The sequence below is a fragment of the Erinaceus europaeus genome, chromosome 1 (assembly GCF_950295315.1).
Source record: "Erinaceus europaeus chromosome 1, mEriEur2.1, whole genome shotgun sequence".
NCBI lineage: Eukaryota > Metazoa > Chordata > Mammalia > Eulipotyphla > Erinaceidae > Erinaceus > Erinaceus europaeus.
In genome coordinates, this window is record NC_080162.1 from 105,321,467 (window position 1) to 105,348,204 (window position 26,738).

A 26,738-nucleotide genomic window follows, 5' to 3' on the forward strand; every position below is an offset into this window, starting at 1 on the left:
AAAATGGAAATCAAAGTCACAGTGAAGTTCTCTTAAGACACAGGAAGACAGAGGAACCATTCTCTTAGGACACAGGAAGACCTACTCACCATTAAAGGAGCACAAGAGTTTCACTGTTGGAATGTATCTGTTCTCCATACTTTGCAACACTTATCTTGGGCATCATGCTTGTTAAAATAATCTCCTGGTCTATAGTTCCATGTAGTCAGTGTGACATAGAGCAAATGATCGGTATATGACAAACATAGCTAATTCTTCTCTCTGCATGTTTTTAAAAAAACACAATTTGGTGACTCAGTTTTCAGATTTCCCATCCTTTGTGTGTGATGCAGGTAAGAAATGAAGATGGGAGTCGGGCAGTAGCACAGCAGGTTAAGCGCATGTGGTGCAAAGCACAAGGAGCAGCTTAAGAATCCCGGTTCAAGCCCCGGCTCCCCACCTGCCAGGGAGTCACTTCACAGGTGGTGAAGCAGGTCTGCAGGTGTCTATCTTTCTCTCCCCCTCTCTGTCTTCCCCTCCTTTCTCCATTTCTCTCTGTCCTATCTAACTATGATGGCATCAGTAACTACAACAACATTGAAAAACAAGGGCAACAAAAGGGAAAATAAATAAATTAAAATGAAATGAAAAAGATAAGAAAAAGTAGGTCTTGTTGGTTATCATGAAGCTGAGCACAGGAAAGGACAAAGAGAATGCGATCAAAAAGCTCTCTTGCCTGTGTGTCACCTAGATTTACTCTTTGAGGTTTAGGGTTAGAAATGAGAGAAACTGCTGAAGAGAAACTGTTGATATCAGTGATTAACAGATGCAAATGTGCATTTCTTCAAGTTCTAGGGTAGGTAAACATAATCTGCGGTGCCATCAATAGAATCCCAAACAGTGCTTGCAGCTGAGGATGGTGTTTGGAAAAGATGTGAAGGACTTTTCCATGAGAATGGACTACTCTAAATCTTTTTTTTTTTACTTATTTATTTACTTATTTATTATATTTTTATGTATTTATTTATTTAATCCCTTTTGTTGTGCTAGTTGTTTTATTATTGTTATTGATGTCAACGTTGTTGGATAGAACTGAGAGAAATGGAGAGAAGAGGGGAAGACAGAGAGGGGGAGAGAAAGACAGACACCTGAACACCTGCTTCACCGCTTGTGAAGTAATCCCCCTGCAGGTGGGGGCTGGGCTTGAACGGGGATCCTTACGCTGGTCCTTGTGCTTTGTGCCACATGCACTTAACCCGCTGTGCTACCGGCCGACTCTCAGTGATTAATTTTCTTTTCTTTTTTATTTAAGAAAGGATGAATTAACAAAACCATAGGGTAGGAGAGGTACAACTCCACACAATTCTCACCACCCGATCTCCATATCCCACCCCCTCCCCTGATAGCTTTCCCACTCTCTATCCCTCTGGGAGCATGGACCGAGGGTCATTGTGGGTTGTAGAAGGTGGAAGGTCTGGCTTCTGTAATTGCTTCCCTGCTGAACATGGGCATTGACTGGTCGGTCCATACTCCCAGTCTGCCTCTCTCTTTCCCTAGTAGGGTGGGTCTCTGGGGAAGCGGAGCTCCAGGACACATTGGTGGGGCCTTTAGTCCAGGGAAGCCTGGCCGGCATCCTGATGACATCTGGAACCTGGTGACAGAGGAATGAAGCTGAAGGGCTGTCATTCCACACGTGAAGTCTCTGGACACAGTCTGAAGTGAAGCATGTTGAGGTGGCAATCGTTGTGTTGATTAGTTTGTGATAGGCAGATGCAATATTATTTGATATGGATTGGAAGAGACATACGGGAAAATGGGCCCTATCCAATGGTTCCAGGACTGGCGGAAGTAGAGGCTTTATAGTGGAGATGTGAGGTTCCTGCTGTCTTAGGGTTCCAAAAGACTATCGATAGTTAATGTTATCATCACATTATTTGGTAATTGGGTTAACTTTGAAAAGTCCTTTTGTTAGGGTTTGCTGTACAGTACCCAGTATCTTGTATATAGCTGTGCTATTGGTTGCTTCTGATCTACTTGGTCTAGGCTTTTGAGAGAGTCTGCATATCAAATAAACAGCCTATATATTAAAAAGACTCAGTCTGTGTTTTAAAAAACTTCGAGACATACAATTAATTTTCCCCCCTCATATTAATTAACTAGTGATTTATATGACTACATTTTACTAGGAGTGTACATAAACACCATTCCCACCACCAAAAGACTGTGACCCATCCCTCCCACCCACTCCCACCCCCCACTGGCCCAGGAAGCTGCATGTCTACCCCTCACCACAGGGTTTTTACTTTGGTGCCCTACTTACAAGTGCTTAATTTTCTAATACAGGTATGAGGAATTTTCTTTTTGTATCTAATAACTTTTATTTATAAAATGGAAATACCGACAAGACCATAGGATAAGAGGGGTACAAGTCCACATACTTTACACCACCAGAATTCCATACCCCATAACCTCCCTTGATAGTTTTCCTATTCTTTTTTTTTAAATAATTTTATTTATTCATGAGAAATATAGGCAGAGAGAGATAAGAGGAGCGAGAGAGAAAGAACCAGATATTACTCTGGTACATGTGCTGCTGGGGGTTGAACTCAGGACCTCGTAGTCAAAAATCCAACACTTTATCCACTGGGCCACCTCCCAGACTATGGTTTCCTGTTCTTTATCCCTCTGGGTGTATGGACCCAGGATCATTATGGGATGCAGAAGGTGGAAGGTCTTGGATTCTATAATTGCTTCCCCACTGAACATGGACATTGACAGGTCGATCCATATTCTGAGTCTGTCTCTCTCTTTTCCTAGTGAGGCTTGGTCTGGGGAGGTGAAGCTCCAGGACACATTGGTGGGGTCTGCCCAGGGAAGTCTTATTGGCATCATGGTAACATCTGGAACCTGGTGGCTGAAAAGAGTTAAGATATAAAGCATAACAAATTGTTGACTAATCATGAACCTATAGGTTCCCACCCCCTTCATATTGTAGATGAAAATTTGGGGGGTATCCATTTTGGACAAAGCTAGTAGATCTATTTTAGGTATATTCCAAGGGGCCCATGACTTCACTAGTTTTTGCCTGAGCCTGACATCTGATATGCAGGTGGACCCAGGTTATTGTCTGGGGAGATGATGTCATGGCTGGAAAAGGACTAGAAAGCTGGATCAGGAAAGAGAGTAGCTCCCAAATATGGAAAAAGTGTATAAATATTGTTGACTGTAAACCCCATCAATTTGATCTGGAGCCCATAGTGAGCACAGGAGCCTATGTTATCTCTGCATCCCTGTAGGTACAAACTTGCGTTCTGTGGTCATGAGTAGGAACGTTCCAGGTTGCACCAATTTCAGGACCCATCTTCCTCAGATGGTAGACAGAGTATGTTCTCCAACCTCCCTTTGGAGAATGAAACAGTCTCTAATGTTGTTGATTCACACTGAGAGCAAGATCCAATGAGGGCCCACAAAAGGGTCCATTATGTATACAGGGTATTTTCTTTCATTATTATTATTATTGATTTTCCCCCTTTTGTTGCCCTTGTTTTATGATTGTTGTTATTATTGTTGTTGTTGTTGTTATTGTTGATGTCATTGTTGTTGGATAGGACAGAGGGAAATGGAAAGAGGAAGGGAAGTTAGAGAGGGGGAGAGAAAGAGAGACACCTGCAGACCTGCTTCACTGCCTGTGAAGTGACTCCCCTGCAGGTGGTACGCCAAGGGCTCGAACCAGGATCCTTATGCTGGTCCTTGCACTTGGCGCCACATGTGCTTAAACTGCTGCGTTATGGCCCAAACCCCAGGGGATATTCTTATATTCTATTATTTATCTCTGTTTCTTATTCTTCTTCATTTTTTCTAAATTAAAGTCTTTTTATCTATTTATTTATTTTAATTTTTATATTTATTTATTCCCTTTTGTTGTTCTTGCTTTATTGTTGTAGTTATTATTGATGTCATTGTTGTTGTATAGGACAGAGAGAAATGGGAGAGGAGAGGAAGACAGAGAGGGGGAGAGAAAGATAGGCACCTGCAGACCTCCTTTACTGCCTGTGAAGCGACTCCCCTGCAGGTGGGGAGCCGGGGGCTCCAATCAGGATCCTTACATCCATCCTTGCACTTTGCACCCCGTGCGCTTAACCCACTGTGCTACCGCCCGATTCCCAGGCTTTTTTATTTTTTTTAAATATTTATTTAATTCCTTTTGTTGCCCTTGTTGTTTTATTGTTGTAGTTACTAATGTTGTTGTCATTGATGTCATCTTTATGGATAGGATAGAGAGAAATGGAGAGAGGAGGGGAAGACAGAGAGGGGGAGAGAAGGATAGACACCTGCAGACCTGCTTCACCGTCTGTGAAGTGATTCCTCTGCAGGTTGGGTGTAGGGATTCTTAACACTGGGCCTTGTGCTTTGCACCTACTTTAAACCTGCTGTGCTACCGGCCAACTCCCCTGCTTAGGCTTTTCTATGTCTAAAATCATTTCATCTGCAAACAGTGATAGAGGGCTATAGTTACACACTGCACCTACCACCACACAGTTCTGCCCTCACTTAACTTCCTATTATAATTCTCTCACTCACTCCAAAGCTAACCTTAGCAAAGCAAGGACTGCTAACACTGAATAAGGCCAAGAGACTGGCATACTTAATGATGACTCCTTAGTCACTATCACGCCACTCCATCAGCTGGGGTCCTATTCTGGGAGTCCTGAGATTCCCAACCAGACATGATGGGCCTAGACCTCAAATAAATCCCTCTCTCCATTGTTATCGGTCATTTCTATCAGGAACAACACATCAGACCCCTTTGTGGGCCCCACATAGCACCTTGCCCTCAACTTGGATCAAAATGGTAGAGAATGTTCCATCTACTGAACAGAGGATGGACAACATACTCTATGCTACACCTGAGGAAGATGGGTTGATATTGGGGCAGCTTGGAATGTTCCTACTCACGATCACAGAATGTGAGCTCAGATCTACAGAGATGCAGAAGTCACATAGGCTCCTAAGCTGAATATGAGCCCCAGACCAAATAAAAATCAGTGGGGTTTATAGTCAAGAATATTTACACCTCTTCCCCATATTAGGGAGCTACTCTCTTCCCTGATCCAGCTTTCTGTCCCTTTTCCAGCCATGATATCACCTCTCCAGACAATAACTTGGATCCAACTGCATATCAGATTTCAGGCTCAGAGAAAAAAAAAAAAAAAAAGAAAGAAAGAAAAAAACTAATATAGCTATAGGCCCTTTGAAATATAGCTAAAATATGCCTACTAGCTATCTATGAGTCGAAGGACCCCACCCCCGATTCTTCATCTGCACTATTCCAGCCTTTAGGTCCATGATTGTTCAACAATTTGTTTGGCTTTGTATGTTAACTCTGTTTTCAGCCACCAGGTTCCAGATGCTAGCATGATGCCAACCAGACTTCCCTGGACAGACAACCCCACCAATGTGTCCTGGAGCTCTGCTTCCCCAGAGCCCCACCCTACTAGGGAAAGACAGAGACAGGCTGGGAGTATGGATCAACCTGTCAATGCCCATGTTCAGCGGGGAAGCAATTACAGAAGCCAGACCTTCCACCTTCTGCATCCCACAATGACCTTGGGTCCATACTCCCAGAGCGATAAAGAATAGGAAAGCTATCAGGGGAGGGGATGGAATATGGAGATCTGGTGGTGGGAACTGTGTGGAGTTGTACCCCTCTTATCCTATGGTTTTGGTAATGTCTCCTTTTTTAAATAAATTTAAAAAATTTTAAATATGCATGGTAAGGGAAGAGATAGGGCTTTCTGGAGGTGAGGTTAACCCCTTTCAACACAAGTCTTAAAATTTTTTTTTTACTATTTAAATTATATTTTATTTATTTATTTTAAAGATTTATTCCCAGAGAACTGTGAGAGACCTGAGAAAGCCCTGCTCAGCTCTAGCAAATATATGGCGACTCCAGGGATAGAACCTGTGACTTCTACAGCCCCAGGCATTGAAGTCTGACTTGCTGCCTCTGCATTATCTCCCCAGCCCTTAAAATATATTTTGGCACAGTGGGTTTAGCAAACATGGCATGAAGTGCAAGGACTGGCCTAAGGATCCTGGTTTGAGCCCTTGGCTCCCCACCTGCAGGGGGGGTTGCTTCACAAGTGATAAAGCAGGTCTACAGATGTCTATCTTTCTCTCCCTCTCTCTGACTTCCCCTCCTCTCTCCATTTCTCTTGTCCTATCCAACAGCAATAACAACAATACTACTAAGAACAGTAATGATAACAGCAACAATAAACAACAAGGGCAACAAAAGGGGAAAAATAGCCTCCAGGAGCAGTGGATTCATGGTGCAGGCAACAAGCCCCAGCGATAACCCTGTGTGGGCGAAATATATATATATGAAAGCACTTTCTCACTCTCTTTAAACTCTCTCCTCTCTCCATTTCTCTCTGTCCTATCCAACAATGAAGGACATCAACAATAACAATAATAACCACAACAAGGCTACAACAACAAGGGAAACAAAAGGGGGGAAAATGGCTTCCGGGAGCAGTGGATTCATGGTGCAGGCACCAAGGCCCAGCAATAACCCTGGAGGCAAAAAATATATATTTATTTATTTTAAAGATTTATTCCCAGGGACCTGTGAGAGACCTGAGAAAGCCCTGCTCAGCTCTGGCATATATATGGTGACACCAGGGATAGAACTTGTGACTTCAACAGCCCCAGGCATTGAAGTCTGAATGCTGCGTCTGCATTATCTCCCCAGCCCTTAAAATATATTTTGGCACAGCAGGTTAAGTGAACATGGTGTGAAGCGCAAGGACTGGCCTAAGGATTCTGGTTTGAGCCCTCAGCTCCCCACCTGCGGGGGGCGGGGGTCACTTCACAAGTGATGAAGCAGGTCTGCAGATGTCTGTCTTTCTCTCCACCTCCCTGTTTCCTCCTCCTCTCTCAATTTCTCTCTGTCCTATCCAACAACAATAACAACAGTACTACTAACAACAATAATGATAAAAGCAACAATAAACAAGAAGGGCAACAAAAGGAGGAAAATAACCCCCAGGAGCAGTGGACTCGTGGTGCAGGCACCGAGCCCCACTCTGAAAGCATTTTCTCACTCTCTTTAAACAAAAATGAAAGCATTTTCTCACTCTCTTTAAACAAAAAAAGCATTTTCTCACTCTCTTTAAACAAAAAAAAAGCATTTTCTCACTCTCTTTAAACAAAAATGATTTGTGTTTTTTTAAAGTTTATTTTCCCTTTTGTTGTCCTTGTTGTTTTTCATTATTGTTGTAGTTATTATTGTTGTTATTGATGTCCTCCTTGCTGGATAGGATAGAGAGAAATGGAGAGAGGAGGGGAAGACAGAGAGGGGAGAGAAAGATAGACACCTGCAGACCTGCTTCACTGCTTGTGAAGTAATTCCCCTGCAGGTGGGGAGTTGGGGGCTCGAACCGGGATCCTTATGGCGGTCCTTGCACTTTGCCTGTGATTTGTGTTTCTTAACCTCCAATGGTTATGGTATTAGACTGTCCCACAGGGTTTAGATGCCATGTCACTGCTAAGTCTTCAGTGCACTTGAAACACATACTATCCATATCCTCCTCTGTCCAAAGTCCTTGTGGCAACTTCAGAGGCTTGATTCATGTCAAATATTTATCCACTTTCAGTTTTGTATTCATTGAAGGGGTATTCTTATGACCTTGAGGAGTCTGGGTTTTTTTTTTTTAAAAATTTAATTATTCCATTTTGTTGCCCTTGTTTTATTGTTGTAGTTATTATTGTTGTTGTTATTGATGTCATCATTGTTGGATAGGACAGAGAGAAATGGAGAAAGGGGGGAAGACAGAGGGGGAGAGAAAGACAGACACTTGAAGTCCTGCTTCACCGCCTGTGAAGCGACTCCCCTGCAGGTGGGGAGCCAGGGGCTCGAACCGGGACCCTTGTGTCTGTCCTTGTGCTTTGAGCCCCAGGCGCTTAACCCGCTGTGCTACCCCGACTCCCAGCATTTTTTAATCCAAGCATCTTTATTATGCCATTTCCACAAACCTGGATGTCTTTTTGTGCTTTTTATTCTGGTATTTATATGTAGTTGATGAGGGAGCTATGATACTTCACTATATTTTTTCATGATCTGCAGGCGAAGGCTGAAATACTTTATCTGGAATTCTTGACTTGGTAAATTTGTGATGAATTCAATCCGTACTGATGTGAGATTCCACACCTTTGTCCCAGTCTGCAGTGTGCCTGGTGACCTTTGAACTAGTGAGCACAAAGTCCCTGCCATGAATGTGGTAACTTCTCTAAAGACTGTGAGATGATGAAGAAGGTAGATCTATGGGTGGCCGAGTGGTAGTGCAGCAGTTTAAGTGCACCTGGTGCAAAGCACAAGGGCCAGTGTAAGGATCGTGGGTCAAGCCCCGACTCCACACCTGCAGGGGGGTCGCTTCACAAGTGGTGAAGCAGGTCTGCAGGTGTCCATCTTTCTCTCTTCCTCCCTGTCTTTCCTCTCTCCGTTTCTCTCTGTCTTAGCTAACAACAAAGACAGCAATAACAACAACAAAAACAATGATAAACAACAAGGGTTGGCAGGAGCAAGGAATTAAAGGCATATAGATTGGAAGAGAAGAAGTCAAACTCTCACTATTTGCAGATGACATGATAGTATACACAGAAAAACCTAAGGAATCCAGCAAGAAGCTTTTGGAAATCATCAGGCAGTACAGTAAGGTGTCAGGCTACAAAATTAACATTCAAAAGTCAGTGACATTCATCTATGCAAACACTAAGTTAGAAGAAATTGAAATCCAGAAATCAATTCCTTTTACTATAGCCACAAAAACAATAAAATATCTAGGAGTAAACCTAACCAAAGAAGTGAAAGACTTGTGTACTGAAAATTATGAGTCACTACTCAGGGAAATTGAAAAAGACACAAAGAAGTGGAAAGATATTCCATGTTCATGGGTTGGTAGAATTAACATCATCAAAATGAATATATTACCCAGAGCCATATACAAATTTAATGCTACCCCCATCAAGATCCCAAGCACATTTTTTAGGAGAATAGAACAAATGCTACAAATGTTTATCTGGAACCAGAAAAGACCTAGAATGGCCAAAACAATCTTGAGAAAAAAGAACAGAACCGGAGGCATCACACTCCCAGATCTCAAACTGTATTATAGGGCCATTGTCATCAAAACTGCTTGGTACTGGAACATGAATAGACACACTGACCAGTGGAATAGAATTGAGAGCCCAGAAGTGAGCCCCCACACCTATGGACATCTAATCTTTGACAAAGGTGCCCAGACTATTAAATGGAGAAAGCAGAGTCTCTTCAACAAATGGTGTTGGAAACAATGGGTTGAAACATGCAGAAGAATAAAACTGAACTGTTGTTTTTGCCGGGCTGGCTTGCTGGCTTCATGGGCGGGAGACAGAGACGACCAGAAATTCGTGGCTGAGCTGAGAGCGCAGTTTAATCTTTATTCATGAGCGGGCAAACAACCTAATCACCACACCATGTGCTCCTCCATCTTTCTCCTCCAGTGGCAGAGAGGAACTCAGGAAGTACGTAGGCTAGGGGGTGGGGAGAAGGGAGAAGCGCGAAACTAGCAAGGGCTAAACCAAATCTCCTGGAGGCGGGGGGTGGGGGAGTGAGACCAAACCAATGTGAAGCATACCAACAATTCCCCCTTTTCTTTTTAAGTAATTGACCATATTATCAGGAGTGTGGGGTGAACAGAAGCCAATATCGTACAGGCATTTTCAAAAAAGAAACTGGCACAAACATGGAGGAACAAGTAAGCAAGCAACAAGAACCAGTGTGCTGCCAAGGGAAGTCCTGAGGGGGGCATTTCTTGCCTCTGTGGGCAAGGCTTTATCAAGCTAAAGGACCTTTCTTGCCTCTTTGGGCTTTTCTTGCCTCTGGGGGGCGTTTCTTGCCTCAACAGGCATTTCCTATCTCTGTGGGAATTATCTAGCATGGGGGGTATGGCCTAGAGTCCCAAGGCAGCTGGCTGCAGTCAGTCTTTGAGAAACCCAGCAGCATAAAGGAAAGCCACTGTAGTGTTGTGTACCAGTAAGTCCGATAGAAGTGCCAGTCTACCCTGTACAGATGTGACTGAAACGTGCTTCCATGAATGAATAGAAACCACAAGCAGCCTCTAATTTCAATTGTCTTTCTGTGGCATCTAGAATTTCTCTGCTCAAAGCTTAAACCTAGGATTATCTTATCTCAGATTTCAAGCTATTGATTCACCGTCACTGACATCCTTAGATCACTTACTTCAGTAATGGAGAATTCCAGTGATGCTGAAACAGAGCCTTGTCAATATGCCTTAGTTCACACTGGTTTTCAAAACTACAGAAGTTCTTTATAGAGAACTACTCTCTTTCAAGAATAAATTCCAGGGACAAAGTAAACGAGACAATACTTCCACATCCCCCCCTTCCCTTATGGGCTAGTGACTTTCTAGATCCATCTGCACTCATTTCTGTCTTTGCTTCCCCACACCCACCCTTCACTGTATCCCTCCACCAGCACAAAGGGGCGGCAAAGGCCACAGAGCAGTATCAGAACTGAATGATGCACTAGAAGTCTCAGACTCAAGGTGTTGGAGAGGTTGTGGAGGAAAGGGAGCCTGTGTCGCTGCTGGTGGGAAGGCAAACAGAAACAGCCCCCTGTGGAAGACTGTATGGAGAGTCCGCAAACAAATAAAAGTGGAATCACCGTATGAGCCAGCCATACTACTCTTAGGTATTTATCCAGTGGACACTCAAACACTAATTAGAAGAGACATAGGCACCACTATGTTCATAGCTGCATTGTTCACAACAGCCAAAGAGTGGAAGCAGCCTAAATGTCATCAGCAGATGACTGGGTGAAGAAGCCATGGGCGATATACCCTATGGAATACTACTCTGCAGTCAAAAAAGATGATATTGTGTCCTTTGGAACAAAAATGGAGAGAACTGGCAGTGGTGATGCTTAGTGAAATAAATAAAGAGATGAAAGACAACTACCTGATGGTTTCACTCATATGTGGAATCTAGAGATCTCATTCACATGAACTTGCTAAAAAAAAAAAAATAGCCAAACAAAACAGCAGCAAACTAACTGTAAGATGTATGAGAACTCTAGTGTTTATTGGTGTGATCTTTGGGAGGTGGGGAGGTGGGGATAGAGAGCTCTGGTGGTGCAGAACTATAAATTTTCATCTTACAATCTTGTAACCAACTATTAACAACAAGTAAATTTTTAAAAAAAGAAAAAAAAAAGTGCCAGTCTAAAGCAGATGTCCACCGAAGAATTGCCAGGGGGTGAATTGTTGCATGAGGAAGGTCAGCTGTTGGAATTCCGCTTTTCTGTAGAGAATTTGACAGCTGAAATTCACTTCCTTATGAAACAAAACTTGTAGCAGGTTAGTAGTTTACCACAATTGATAACTCGATGATTATAATTGGTTTAAGTATCTTTATAAATTTGTAAGGTCTTTTTTGTTTCATTTTAAGACTCCTAACCAATCTAAGCACAATAAAATGTGGTAAGTCAAAGAACCACTGCTAGAGCCTCAGGCATGAGAATCATTAGCATAACCACTGTGCAATCTACCGTTTCTAATTAAGAAGGTATCTGAGAGCTTTACTTATCAATAACATCTTATTTAACCTTTTGTTACACCCATTCAAGATGGAGACACACCCTAGGTGTGCGCAGGTTTTTCAGACCAACTTAGTTTAAATATATTGATTTTTAACTAATTTTTACCTCAGATTTTAAATGTAAGTTAATTTTACCTTTATGAGAACTATGTTGTAAACCTTTTTCATTTAACTTTGCCTGGTAAAAATGTAGCCTTAAAGTTAATTTCTAACCTTAAAGTTAATGTTTACAAAACTTTAAACACACACATAAACATGGTTTTCAATACACAAGGAGAAAAACTTTTGTTATGAAGACATGTCATTTTAAACACAAGTTTAGGTCTGTACTGTCTTAGCCGTTTGGGGAGTGTGTTGTCTTGCGGTGGCTTCTTGTGCAACTTCAGCTCCAGGAATTGCAGGTTGCGATCTCTGCACGGATGTCTACATATTCTAGCTCCTCTGCCTTCAGAACCAAGCTGGGGATCTCGGCCAGGGGGCCCAGTCCTGGCGGGGAGCCCGTGGTCTCCAGGTGGCCCAGGATCTGCCCAGACTTCATAGCAGGAGGGCAGGTGGGCTGGCCTTGCAGAAGGCGCAGACCGAGGTGCTCCGGAGTGGCAGCCAGGATAGGCTGCAGCCCTGCCCGCCATGCCTGGTGTCCTGCTCCCAGCCACCGAGCAGCATGGAGGGAGCCCACACCCAATGCCCCGCGCCACGCAGTGGCGAGCCGGCTCCTGCAGGCAGGTGTTGGGCGGAAACCACAGTATGGTCAGAAAGAAATGTCCCAGAAACAGAGAAACAGTCTCATGAATAAAGGACAGAGGCCTTTGGAAACCTCTTCACAAGCAGAAAAGCAGCCCATAGTGAATAGGTAGCCAAAGTCTTCACTTATCTGGGGGCTGCACGTGTCAGGCCCCATGTTGTAGTGCCATATGTTGTTTTCGCCGGACTGGCTTCACGGGTGGGAGACAGAGACGACCAGAAACTTGTGGCTGAGCTGAGAACGCAGTTTAATCTTTATTCACGAGCGGGCAAACAACCTAATCACCACACCATGTGCTCCTCCATCTTTCTCCTCCAGCAGCAGAGAGAAACTCAGGAAGTACATAGGCTAGGGGGCGGGGAGAAGGGAGAAGCGCGAAACTAGCAAGGGCTAACCCAAATCTCCCGGAGGCAGGGTGGGAGAAAGAGACCAAACCAATGTGAAGCATACCAACACTGAACCACTGTATTTTACCAAATACAAAAGTAAATTACAAGTGGATCAAGGACTTGGATGTTAGACCACAAACTATCAGATACTTAGAAGAAAATAGTGGCAGAACTCTTTTCCACATAAATTTCAAAGACATCTTCAATGAAACAAATCCAATTACAAAGAAGACTAAGGCAAGTATAAACCTATGGGACTACATCAAATTAAAAAGCTTCTTCACAGCAAAAGAAACCACTACCCAAACCAAGAGACCCCTCACAGAATGGGAGAAGATCTTTACATGCCATACATCAGATAAGAGTTTAATAACCAACATATATAAAGAGCTTGCCAGACTCAACAACAAGACAACAAATAACCCCATCCAAAAATGGGGGGAGGACATGGGCAGAATATTCACCACAGAAGAGGTTTAAAAGGCTGAGAAACACGTGAAAAAATGCTCCAGGTCTCTGATTGTCAGAGAAATGCAAATCAAGACAACAATGAGATACCACTTCACTCCTGTGAGAATGTCATACATCAGAAAAGGTAACAGCAGCAAATGCTGGAGAGGGTGTGGGGTCAAAGGAACCGTCCTGCACTGCTGGTGGGAATGTAAATGGGTCCAATCTCTGTGGAGAACAGTCTGGAGAACTCTCAGAAGGCTAGAAATGGACCTACCCTATGACCCTGCAATTCCCCTCCTGGGGATATATCCTAAGGAACCCAACACATCCATCCAAAAAGATCTGTGTACACATATGTTCTTGGCAGTACAATTTGTAATAGCCAAAACCTGGAAGCAACCCAGGTATCCAACAACAGATGAGTGGCTGAGCAAGTTGTGGTATATATACACAATGGAATACTACTCAGCTGTAAAAAATGGTGACTTCACTCTTTTCAGCCGATCTTGGATGGACCTTGAAAAAATCATGTTGAGTGAAAAGTCAGAAACAGAAGGATGAATATGGGATGATCTCACTCTCAGGCAGATGTTGAAAAACAAGATTAGAAAAGCGCACGTGGTGCCAAGCGCAAGGACCCGCCTAGTGATCCCCTTTGGAGCCCCTGGCTCCCCACCTGCAGGGGAGTCTCTTCTCAGGCAGTGAAGCAGGTCTGCAGGTGTCTGTCTTTCTCTCCCCCTCTCTGTCTTCCCCTCCTCTCTCCATTTCTCTCTGCCCTGTCCAACAACAACAACATCAATAACAACAGCAACAATAAAAACAACAAGGGCAACAAAAGGGAAAATAAGTAAATATAATTTTAAAAAGAAAGAAAGAAAGAAAGAAAGAAAGAAAGAGGCAGGGAGAGACAGAGAGGCAGAGAGAGTCACAAAGAGGGAGAGACACCACAGCACTGGAGTTCTCGTTACCATAGCAATTCCCCAGTGCTAACGGCAACTCACATAGCAAGGTACAAGCCCAAACAATGGGTTCTCTCTTGCCTTTAGATTTTTGCTATCAGAATTCATATAAACAGAAGCAGTACACCATCTTAAAATATGATCTTGACAAAACTTTATTTTTTCTTACTAAAAGAGCTTAAAAATAATCACAATAATCTATTTAGAATAAATATGACATATTTACAAAAAAATGCTCTCACAAATCGTTATTAGTATCAGGTGAATGTATAACATTCCACTGCCATTTAGATTTCATGTCTCTGCCATCTCTTGATTAATCTGTGTTGTAGATTTAATGACGTTTCTGCCTCCCACGCTCTATTGCGTTTCTAAGTGTTTTACTGTCTCTAATCTCCAGTTTTTTTTATTGTGTAGACTTAATTCCAATATTTAAAACAAATAAAGATTCTACAAATTCAACAGAAACAGTTGCATTTAGAGATGATTGGCTTGTAAGAAAATCATTTTCACAATCTCTAAAAGTTTCAGTATTGTCTCTTTGTGTGAAGAGTTTGAACAGTTTCATCTTTGCATGGTAAAAAGGGAATAATCCATTTCTTTATTTATTGGAAATCTAAAAAAAAGGTTTTTTTATTATCTTTATTTATTTATTGGATAGAGACAGAAATAGAGAGGGAAGGGAAGGATAGAGAGGGTGAAAGAAAGAGACACCTGCAGCCCTGCTTCACCACTCGCAAAGCTTTCCCCCTGCAGGTGGGGACCAGGGGCTCAAACCTGGGTCCTTGTGCTTTGTAACATGTGCGCTCAACCAGGTGCACCACCAACTGGCTCCTGGGTTTTTTGTTTTTGTTTTTGTTTTTGTTTTTTTTTAAGATGAGACAGAAATTGAGAGGGAAGGGCAAGAGACAAAGAGGGGAAAAAAGAGAGGCACTAGCAGTTCTGCTTTACCACATGGCTAGTAAGGCTTTACCCATCTATATGGGGACTAGGCATTTGAACTCAGGTTTTTGCTTGTGATGTGTGCTCAACCAGGTATATACCACCACACAGCCTCTAAAAAAAAATGTATCTGAAAATATATCTCTGTAAATACCTAAATCAACTACAACTTTAAGACAGATCAAGATCTTTTGGCCTTGTAAGTATCTAAAATACAAAGAGGTTCAGATGCCACTAAAAGGATTCATAGCATAGTGAAGTCAAGTATATTAATATAGACACTAACCTTGGATTATCATAGAAAACAACCCCCCCAACTAACCTAGTTATAATGATAATTAATTATTGATATTTTAACTCTTTCTAAGACTATAAGAAACCCCTTGCATTCTCTTTAAAACTCTCATTTCTCCTAGTCCTGGTACCTCTAGCATATGCCCATACTTCTTGAAATTCCTTCTCTATGATTCCTTAGCACCATACCACCTCTTTCAACTTCAACCAAATCGCTACTGGTGCTGCCACCCTACCTTATGCTGCTACTGAAATCCTACTGTGTATTTCAGAGATAGCGAATCTGAGATGTCAACCTCACAACTCTTCAAATCTGGTGAGACCTTTCCTAACACATGGGACTGCCTACGTCCAAGTTAGATGGCACGTCATTTAACTGAGTAACAGATAGCAGAGTAGGCTAGGGTTTAGGGCACTGGCTACAGGTGTACTCGTATCCATAAACAAGGGGTAATTATATAACTCAAAGTCAAAGTGCTCAATAATGGTTGAAATGCCTAAAGAAGGCATCATAAATTCTGTAATTGGTTGGACTTAGACCAAATTAGTTGGGCAGCCTAGTAGAAAAGCCCAGAGAAGACAGGTCCCCAAAACCTAACTCTGGCTGGGCTCAACAAATGATAATCAATGCCTAAACAACTGAGAGGAAAATCTTAGATCATCAGATAAAGAGAAGACTACAGAAGTTGGATAAGGGCAAGAGACTAACCTATTTGATCAGTATCACACCACCTCATCATCTGGGGCCCTAGTTAGGGAATCCTTGGATTCCCATACACATATGATGGGCATAGACCTCTAAAGGGTCCCTCTCTCCACTACTGCTGGTTGTGTCCATAAGGAACTGCATCTTGTGGGCCCTCCCAGGACCTTGTCCTCACCATAAAGCAATGACGGTAAGGATAGCCCCAGTCTCTGAAGGGAGGCTGGGGGTAGCCTGCCCTGCCACTTGAAAAAGACTGGTCCTGAAATGAGTGCAGCCTGCAATGTTCCTCAGATGTGACCATGAGCTATCAGCTCAGACCAATAGGGACTTAGAGGTTACACAGCCTCAGATGCTAAATATAAGTATAAATATAAATATTTAGCATATATATATATGGACCCTGGAGCAGGTGGATAGAGGTAAATAGTTAATTTTAGCCACAAAATTTTTAAATATTTATTTATTTTCCCTTTTGTTGCCCTTTTTTATTGCTGTTGTAGTTATTACTGTTGTTGTTATTGATGTCGTTGTTGCTGGATAGGACAGAGAGAAATGGAGATAGGAGGGGAAGACAGAGAGGGGGAGAGAAAGATAGACACCTGCAGACCTGCTTCACCGCCTGTGAAGCAACGCCCAGAAAGGGAGCTACTCCCTGCCCTAATCCAACTTTCTAACCCTTTTCTCTACTCTGACATCATTCTCTCAGACAATATTCTTTTTTTTGCCTCCAGAGTTATTGCTGGGGCTTGGTGCCTGCACCATGAATCCACTGCTTCTGGAGGCTATTTTTTTTCCCTTTTGTTGCCCTTGTTGTTTTATCATTGTTATGTGGTTATTATTGTTGTTACTGATGTCGTTGTTGTTGGATAGGACAGAGAGAAATGGAAAGAGGAGGAAAAGACAGAAAGGGGGAGAGAAAGACACCTGCAAACCTGCTTCACCGCTTGTAAAGCGACTCCGCTGCAGGTGGGGAGGCAGGGGCTCGAACTGGGATCCTTAGGCTAGTTCTTGAGCTTCACTCCATGTGTGCTTAACCCGCTGCGCTACCGCCCAACCCCCTTAGACAATATTCTTATCCGATCTCAGGGTAGCTACCAAACTCAAGCAAAACTGCCATAGTGTGTTCCCCCCAGGGACACGCCTAAAATGGTTTTCCTAGCTTTCTTCTACCCTAATCTCATCTGCTCTAATATTAATTTTTGGTTCCTGTTCATTAGCCATTTCATCTCAACTTAGGTCATGTCACCTTCAAGACACCAAGCTACAGATGCTACCATGACTCCACCCCAAATTCTCTAGGCAGACAACCTCACCAATATGTCCTGGACCCTCGCACCTCCAGAGTTCTGGTCCACTAGGGAAAAATAGAAACAGGCTGGGGGTATGGATCGACCTGTCAATGCCCATGCTCAGCAGAGAAGCGATTACAGAAGCCAGAACTCCTACCTTCTGCTCTCCCAAAACAACTGTGATACATACTCCCAGCAGGGGAGAAGTGATAGGAGGAAGATAGAAGGGGTCTGAACTCCAGCTCCATCAGCACCCAGAGAGAGGGAAGGAAAAGGAGAGGGACATATGGAGGTAGCTATGATGTTATGAGTGGCTTAGAGGGGAAGAGAGGATTGAATCAGAATAAAGGGGCAAGTATGTATAAATGTGGGCAGGTAGTTGTAGAGATGATGGTTAGCCCAGATCTATAATCTTAGGGAAACTGTGGTGGATTGCAGTGGGGAGACTGAAGATTCAAAACTCTGGTGGTAGAATGGTGTGGATTCAAACCCCTGTCAACATGTATTTCTGTAATATAAAAATAATAGCAATGGGAGTCAGGTGGTAGCACAGCAGGTTAAGTGCACTTGGCACAAATGCAAGGACTGGCATAAGGATCCCAGATCTAGCCCACGGTTCCCCACCTGCAGGGGAGTCACTTCACAAGCGGTGAAGCAGATCTGCAGGTGTTTATCTTTCTCTCCCCCTCTCTGTCTTCCCCTTCTCTTTCCATTTCTCTTTGTCCTATCCAACAATGACGACAACAATAATAACCACCATAATAAAAAAGGGCAAAAAAGGAAATAAATAAATATCTAAAATAATAAATAAATAAATAAAATGGGGCAGTCCCTATAATTGCTGTTTCATGGTGAGTGTATGGCCCTGAAGAAGCCTACAAAAGGGCTTACAATGATATTCCCAATAGGTGTGACTAGTGATGGTAGAGAGAGGGATCTATCAGAGGTCCCCCATATTATCTATGGGGGAATCCCAACATTCCCTGTCTAGGACCCTGAGTGTTGGCTTCATTTTGTAATCATATGAATGGTTTTGGACTATGTGTAATTCCATCCAAACATCTAGGAAAAGCACAGTTCACAGTCAGAATTCACTTCAGTCACTGTACTTGATCTGTTTGCAGCTGGGACAGAGACCACAAACACTACCCTGAGATATGCCCTCCTCCTGCTGCTGAAGCACCCAGAGGTTATGGGTAGGACAGCACGGTGGGCTGGGTGAATTATAGGAAACACATTGCAAAACACTGTGGGTGCATTCCATTTTGTTTTACTTTCTTTTTTTTTTTAGATTTTTTTCCCCTTTTGTTGCCCTTGTTGTTTTATTGTTGTTTTTGCTATCCTTGTAGTTGGATAGGACAGAGAGAAATAAAGAGAGGACAGGAAGACAGAGGGGGAGAGAAAGATAGACACCTGCAGACTTGCTGCACCGCCTGTGAGGCGACCCCCCTGCAGGTGTAGAGCCCTGGCCTCCAACTGGGATCCTTATGTGGGTCCTTGCACTTCACGCCATGTGCGCCCACTGAGCTACCACGTGACCCCCCCCATCCTGTTTTTCTTAGAGAACCTTCACTTTAAGATAACTGCTGGGGGAGTGAGGAAAAGTTGTACCTATGTGTCAAAAACTGTACTGTAGGGACAAGGTGGTGGCACACCTGGGTAAGTGCACACATTACAGCGCACAAGGAGCCTGGTTCAAGGCCCTGGTCCCCATCTGTAGGGGGAGCTTCATGAGTGGTGATGCAGGGGTGCAGTGTCTTTATTCCTCTGTATTTATCCCCCTCCCCTCTCAATTTCTGTCTCTATCCAATAATAAATAAATAAGCAATATTTTATTATAACAACTGTACTATAAATCATTAACTCCCCAATAAAAAATAAATAAAATAACTGACTAATTTCCCCAATTTAGTGAAAAGAGACTAGTGTGAAGTCTTTACAAAATATGTAAAGGATAGGGCAGGGATAGATAGCATAATGGTTATGCAAACAGAATCTCATGCCTGAGGCTCCAAAGACCCAGGTTCAATCCCCTGCACTGCCATAACCAAAGCTAATGAGTGCTCTGGTTAAAAATAATAATTGAGAGGCTGTAGGGCAGCAGGTTAAGCACACGTGGCTCCAAGCGCAAGGACCAGAGTAAGGATCCCAGTAGAGCCCCCTGCTTCCCACCTGCAGGTGTTTCGCTTCACAAGCAGTGAGGCAGGTCTGCAGGTGTCTTTCTCTTCCACTCTCTGTCTTCCCCTCCTCTCTCCATTTCTCTCTGTCCTAACAACGACAACAACAATGATAAATACAACAACAATAAAAAGACAACAAGGGCAACAAAAGGGAAATAAATAAATAATAATATCACTTAATTAATTAAAAGCAAAAAATATGGGGGATGGCTGGTGATGCACCTGGTTAAGCGCACATTACAGTGTGAAAGCTTGAACCTCAGTTTGAGCCCCCAGTCCCCACCCGCAGGAGGGAAACTCATGAGTGGTGAAGCAGGTCTGCAGGTGTCTCTCTGTCTCTCTCCTTATCTCCCCCTTCCTCTCAATTTCTGGTTGTCTCTATTCAATAAATAAAGATAATTAAAAAATTTAAAATATGATAGAATGACTGGAGGGGTAACAAAGTGATGACTGGACAGTAACAAAAGCTGTAAAGTAGCATCTTCATTTGTGAGAGGTTATATGTAGCAGGCACAGATAGCATGAGTTAGCTGACAGGATGTTGCTCTTACTATGAAGAGATGTTTCTTATTGGGAGTTGGGTGGTAGCGCAGCGGGTTAAGCGCACGTGGCGCAAAGCGCAAGAGCCCCGGTTCCCCACCTGCAGGGGAGTCGCTTCATAAGCGATGAAGCAGGTCTGTAGGTGTCTATCTTTCTCTCCCTCTCTCTGTCAGCCCCTCCTCTCTCCATTTCTCTCTGTCCTATCCAACAACGATGACATCAATAAAGCAACAAAAGGGAATGAATAAATAAATAATTTCTTTTTTAAAAAAGATGTCTCTTATTGAGAAAAGGCAGTTTTCTAATGGTTGGGTAGTAGAATATTTCCCTATTAAAGCACAAATGGAAAAAATCTGAGACCTTGTGAGTCTGTCTGAGATAATTTCCACATTGCTAGACAATTCTAATTGGTCTAATGGATAAACAGGTGTGAGCGCACACACACACACACACACACACACAGAGAGACACACACACACACAAGACTACTTATGTTAGGTTTCCAACATTAGGTAAATTTTTATGAGGGATTTGAAGCATTTATCTCAGTATTTGAAAATAGTATTAGATTAGCATATAGGTAAAATTGTGAATTGAGGGCGATAGGTAGATACTGGTTATGCAAAGAGACTCTCTTGCCTGAGCTCCAATGTCCCAAGTTCAATCCCCTGTACCACCATAAACCAGAGCTGAGCAGTACTCTGGTAAAAAAAAAAAAATACAAAAATGTTTTTAAAAATTGTGAATTGAACAAGACCTGGCAGGTGTAAGAAAATACCAAGAAAAGAAACTATCTTGTCTTATCAGGTATTATTTATGTGGTCAGAATGATATTTAAATACATATTCTGATAATTTAAATTATAAATAAACATACTGAGGGAAATGAATTCATGGGGTTATGTTCATTTGAGAGAATATGCTTTGCATGTGGTGGGGATTAGATGTGAATTCTCAACCCCTATGTCAAGAAAGTGATATAGGTGAATGGAAACAGAAACAGAGTCATTATTCACAAATAAATAAATATGCATTGTAGAAAGAACAGCTAGAATGATTACAGGGGAAGATTTTTCTTTTAATAAAATGTGCCATCAGGGGACTATTATTGTTATCTTACACACAGACAGAATGCATGGACACATGACACCTTAATATAGATCCATGACACCTTAATATAGATCTATGACACCTTAATATAGATCTATGACACCTTAATATAGATCTATGACGCTTTAGATTCTTGGCGGCCAGCATGTGTTTAGTTGGTAGAGTGGCCATCAAAGGTACTGGGGGAAGCTTCATTATCAGTGAAGAGGTGCTTCAGTCTATCTCCTTCTCTCCCTTTCTCACTCTTGATCTAGAGTAAAGGAAGAAGAAGGAAAAAAACAAAAAAACAGGCCGCAGATAATGGTGGAGTTGTTATGCACTTAACTCCAGCAATAGTCCTGGTGGCAACAGTGTAATTTTGAACGCACACATATCATTTGTGTAAAAATTTGCTTTTGGTTCCTGTTTCCTTCTGCAAGGAATTTAATTTTTTATATTATTATGCTTTGTTGTTAAAAAAAAAAAGAAACTTTCCACTTAGATAAGCTAAAAGGAGATGGCCGAATACTAGATGATCCCACTTATCAGTGGTGATTAGAAGCAAGGGAAGAAAAGGGAAATACCTGGTCAACCCTGGGCTGGGAGGGGTATTTAGTAGCGAATCAAAGAACTCTGACTGGGGGAGATGGAAGGAGGGTGTCAGGTATCCAGTGTATAAGGATGAAGACGGACTTGGCTTGATGGTGGAAGTGGAGTGAAGTTACCTATCACACAGAGATAAGACACTTCTTCTTCTAGCGTTTGCCCTTCTTCCGTAGCCAGTCAACAGCGTCAGGTTGAGCCTGATGTAAAGTTTCGAGACCTCCTTTGAATCTGGAAAGGTGGCAGTCGTTGATAAGACACTGTACCATGTGTCAACAACATCCCTGTAAATCACTTTTTCTTTTTTTTCCACCTCCAGGCTTATCACTCCAGGGCTGGGTACAAACACTACGAATCCGCTGCTCTTGGCAGCCACTTTTTCCATTTTATTGGCTAGGACAGGAAGAAATTCAGACAGGGTGGGGGAGATAGAGAAGGAGAGAGAAAGAGAGACACCTATAGACCTGCTTCACTGCTTGTGAAGCTCCCCCTGTCCCCCAGGGAACTGGAACTGGATCCTTTCCTCTTTGTACTATGTGTGCTTAACCTGGTGCGCAACAGCCTACCCCCCTGTAAATCACTTTTCAATAAAATGTTTAAGAATAAAATAAATTTTTACTTTTTATGTTTGCATCATCATGCACAATAATATGTGGCTGTTTATAGATATATATTAGTGTAGCTTGGAACTGTTATGTATGGAAGCATCATGACAACTGACTTCCTATATGTATGGCTATTTGGGGGCACACAACTGATTCTTTCAATAGTGTAGAGAGCCTTCACAATAATACTACATAGCTTCTGGAATTGATATGTCTGGGGTTTGGGAAGATACTGTGTCTTTTCCATCAGTCTTACTTTTGTTAGCCAAGGCATGTTAAGTGAGGAATAAGTCAGGAATAGAAGGATGAATATGGGGACTTCCGGAGGCGGAGCTACGAGCAGCAGATCGCTTTCTCTCCTCTCCTCTCCTCTCCCGGATCAACTAGGAATACCAAAGGACCGAAACAAGACAGGACTAGAATGACCACAGAAACCCAGTAAATCACCCGTGAGTACAAACACACGTGGCTGGTGACAGAGAGGAGAGAGGGGCCTAAGGAGAGATTAAGTGACTGCTAACAGTTCGACAGTTTGTCAGTGGAGACACCACCTCCAGTCTGCTCCACCAACAAGGGGACAGCTGAAGGGAGGAAAGGACTCCCCAGAGACTCACCAAGTGCAACTCTGAGTCTCCATTGCTACTACCCTCAGAATCTGGAGCAGCAACAGGGAGGGACACCAGGGTACAGAGATCTAACCGGGAAACTCAGGAGAAGACCTATACCTCGGTGGCATAGCTGAGGGGCTGTGAAAGTCTCTTTGCATAACCACTGGATTATCTCTGCCACACCCTGCTTTATCTCTTGGTCAGGAGTCAGTGATTAAGCTAAGAAGCCTTTTGATAGTTTAAAAGCCCTCAGACTCCCATAGCCTACAGGGGGAAAAAAAAAAGGCTTTTACACCCCTGAGCTCCAACTCAGGGATTGAAAAAACTGTTAACTTATATAAAATGGTTAAAACAACAAGAAAAAATATTGGAGACTCGAACCAAGACAAGAGTCCAGCTAAAAGTCCTCCAGAGGGTGAAGCACAAAACAACGAGTTCAACATCCAAACATTAGCTAAGGAAATAATAACAGGAGTGAGTAAAGAATTTGAAAAAATTGTAATCAGAAATGCAGGAACAACAAATGAGAATATGGAAGAAAATTCTGATTATCTCATGGTTATTAGAGAGCTGAAAGCTGAAATCGCTGAGCTAAGAAGGCAACTAGCTGAACAAGCTAAAACAGTATCAGAGCAGGGCAACAAAATAGATGAACTCCAGAAAGCAGTAGAGGGCAGAGAGAATAGAATCAATGAGGCTGAAGACAGAATTAGCAGGATTGAGGATGAATTAGAGACAACTAAAAAAGAAGTAAGAGATCTCAAAAAAAGATTAAGAGATGCTGAAAACAACAACAGAGTCCTATGGGATGACTTCAAAAGAAACAATGTACGCATTATTGGCTTACCAGAGGAAGAAAGAGAAGGGGAGGAAGAAAGCATTCTCCAGGCCATAATAGCTGAAAATTTCTCTAGTCTAGACAACATCAAAGACATAAAGATTCAAGAAGCCCAGAGGGTCCCAAACAGAGTTAACCCAGACCTAAAGACACCAAGACATGTCATACTTAGATTGGAAAGGAATAAGGATAAAGAAAGGATCCTCAAGGCTGCAAGAGAAAAACAAAGAGTCACCTACAGAGGAAAACCCATAAGATTAGCAGCAGACTTCTCCATAAAAACACTACAGGCCAGAAGAGAATGGCAAGATATCTATCAAGTGCTCAATGAGAAAGGCTTTCAGCCAAGAATACTATATGCTGCTAGACTGTCATTCAGAATAGATGGAGGCATCAAAACCTTCTCAGACAAGCAATAGTTGAAGGAAGCAACCATCACCAAGCCTGCCCTGAAAGAAGTTCTGAAAGGTCTCCTATAAACAACCAGACCACCACAAATAGGACATATATCAAAACACTCTAAAACTCTACAAGAATGGCGTTAAACTATCTTCAATCTTTGATATCAATAAATGTGAATGGCCTGAATTCACCTATTAAAAGACACAGAGTAGGAAGATGGATCAGAAAACACAACCCAACAATATGTTGTCTACAGGAAACTCACCTAACGCAACAAGACAAACACAGACTTAAAGTGAAAGGATGGAAAACTATCATACAAGCCAATGGCCCACAAAAAAGGGCAGGAACAGCTATTCTCATATCTGACATGATATACTTTAAAATAGATAAGATTTAAAAAGATAGGAATGGACACTACTTAATGCTCAGAGGATCAGTCAATCAAGAGGACTTCACAATTATTAATATCTATGCACCCAATGAGAAGCCATCTAAATACATCAAACTTCTACTGAAAGAGCTACAGCAATATATTAACAGTAACACAATCATAGTAGGGGACTTCAACACCCCACTATCTCAACTTGACAGATCAGCCAGGCAGAAAATCAGTAAAGACATAAGGGAGCTAAATGAAGAGATAGATAAACTAGAACTATTGGACATTTTCAGAGTCATTCATCCCAAGAAACTGGAATACACATTTTACTCAAATCCACATGGATCATTCTCAAGGATAGACCATATGTTAGGCCACAAAGTCAGCATCAGCCTATTCAAGAGCACTGAAATCATCCCAAGCATCTTCTCAGACCACAGTGGAATTAAACTAACACTTAACAATCAACAAAAGATTAGTAACAGTCCCAAAATGTGGAAGCTCAACAGTACACTTCTTAACAACTTCTGGGTCAAAGAGGAAATCAAGGAAGAAATCAAAATGTTTCGAGAGTTCAATGAAAATGAAGACACAAGCTATCAAAATATTTGGGACACAGCTAAAGCAGTCCTAAGAGGGAAGTTCATAGCTATACAAGCACACATTAGGAAACAAGAAAAGGCACAAATAAACAGCCTGATTGCACATCTTAAAGACCTAGAAGAAGAACAACAAAGGAATCCTAAAGCAACCAGAAGGACAGAAATTACTAAAGTTAGGGCAGAAATAAATAACACTGAGAATAGGAAAACCATACAAAAGATCAATGAAAGTAAATGTTGGTTCTTCTAAAGAGTAAACAAAATCGACAAACCTTTAGCCAGACTCACAAAACAAAAAAGGGAGAAGACCCAAATAAATCGGATAGTAAATGAAAGAGGAGAAATCACAACAGACACTGCAGAAATTCAACATATCATGCGAGGCTTCTATGAACAACTATATGCCACCAAGTTAGAGAACCTGGAAGAAATGAATGATTTCCTAGATACCTACCAACTTCCAAAACTAAGTAAAGAGGAAGTGGATAACATGAACAGGCCCATCACAGCTAATGAAATTGAAACAGTTATCAAAAATCTTCCCAAAAATAAAAGTCCTGGACCAGATGAATTCTACAAAACTTTCAAAGAAGAACTAATACCTCTACTTTTAAAAGTCTTCCAGAAGATTGAAGACACTGGAATACTCCCTGCCAGCTTCTATGAAGCCAACATCACCCTGATACCAAAAGCAGACAGGGACACAACCAAAAAAGAAAACTACAGACCAATATCTCTGATGAACATAGATTCAAAAATATTGAACAAAATTCTAGCCAACCGGATACAGCAGTATATCAAAAAAAATGTTCATCATGACAAGTGGGGTTTATCCCAGGCATGCAAGGTTGGTTTAATAAACGTAAATCAATCAATGTGATCCACCACATCAACAAAAGCAAGACCAAAAACCACATGGTCATATCAATAGATGCAGAGAAAGCCTTTGACAAAATCCAACATCCCTTTATGATCAAAACACTACAAAAAATAGGAATAGATGGAAAATTCCTGAAGATAGTGGAGTCTATATATAGCAAACCTACAGCCAACATCATACTCAGTGGTGAAAAACTGGAAGCATTTCCACTCAGATCAGGTACTAGACAGGGCTGCCCACTATCACCATTACTATTCAACATAGTGTTGGAAGTTCTTGCCATAGCAATCAGGCAGGAGCAAGGAATTAAAGGCATACAGATTGGAAGAGAAGAAGTCAAACTCTCCTTATTTGCAGATGACATGATAGTATACATGGAAAAACCTAAGGAATCCAGAAAGAAGCTTTTGGAAATCATCAGGCAATACAGTAATGTGTCAGGCTATAAAATTAATATTCAAAAGTCAGTGGCATTCCTCTATGCAAACACTAAGTTAGAAGAAATTGAAATTCAGAAATCAATTCCTTTTTCTATAGCAACAAAAACAATAAAATATCTAGGAATAAACCTAACCAAAGAAGTGAAAGACTTGTATACT

At 42.1% G+C, this 26,738-nt stretch overlaps 1 pseudogene; it reads right to left on the minus strand.

Annotated features, from left to right (window-relative positions):
* Positions 1-7,332: 7,332 nt before the first annotated feature.
* LOC132541959 (large ribosomal subunit protein uL30m-like) lies at positions 7,333-8,254 on the minus strand (annotated as a pseudogene).
* Between the last annotated feature and the right edge of the window lie 18,484 nt (positions 8,255-26,738).